The 643-nt window shown below is 58.9% G+C and overlaps 1 protein-coding gene across 1 annotated transcript in view; it reads right to left on the bottom strand.

The window, feature by feature from the left end:
• ALKBH5 (AlkB family member 5, RNA demethylase) overlaps positions 1-643 on the bottom strand; it is a gene marked incomplete at its 5' end in the record, with an annotated part of 12,949 nt that overhangs the window by 11,928 nt on the left and 378 nt on the right. The gene's annotated exons all lie outside the window — the stretch shown is intronic.

Raw genomic sequence — 643 nt, 5'->3', positions numbered from 1 at the left:
GTCTGTGTGTCCCCTCACCTGCCTGTCCCCTCACCTGCCTGCCCAGCGCATACCGGGTGGCAGCAGGGATTAGGAAGCCGGCGTTTCCCAGAGCTTTACGATCAACGGGCTGTGTGACCTTGGGCAGGTCATTTTACTTCCACGGTTCTTCCTCAGCTCGCAAGAATGCACGAAAAAATCCCTTCTCGTGCCCGTGAGCTACCATGCTTCCAAGGAACAGTCCCCTGGGGCTCTGTGCTCCCGGCTCCTCATCGGCATCGGGGAGGAGAGGATTCAGCATTCCCAGTTTACAAACTGGGAAGAGAAGACCATTCACACCTCCTCTCCATGCTTAAGGTCAGGTCAGGGAGGCACCGGCCGAGCTAAGAATAGACACAGGAGCCCCGTCCCAACCAGCTGCTCCGCTCAGACCACTCTTGGGCAAAGGATCCATTTTGTGTCTCGATGTGTTAGTTCAACCGTTTACAGGAACTACGGCAAAGCTCGGCTCCGCAAGCGGCCACACTCCCACCAGGACTTGCCTCCAACCCCTCGCGGAGAGGGCACTCCCTCAGAACGGAATTGCTCGTCCACCACGATGCCACCCGGATCCTTCCTTCACCCCTCCCGCCGCAGCGAGACCCCGCACACTCACGGACAAGCG

This window comes from Apaloderma vittatum, unplaced genomic scaffold (genome assembly GCF_000703405.1).
Source record: "Apaloderma vittatum isolate BGI_N311 unplaced genomic scaffold, ASM70340v1 scaffold18795, whole genome shotgun sequence".
NCBI classification, from domain to species: Eukaryota; Metazoa; Chordata; class Aves; order Trogoniformes; family Trogonidae; genus Apaloderma; species Apaloderma vittatum.
The sequence above is the reverse complement of the archived record's forward strand: the minus strand, read 5'-3'. Positions and strand labels throughout refer to the sequence as shown.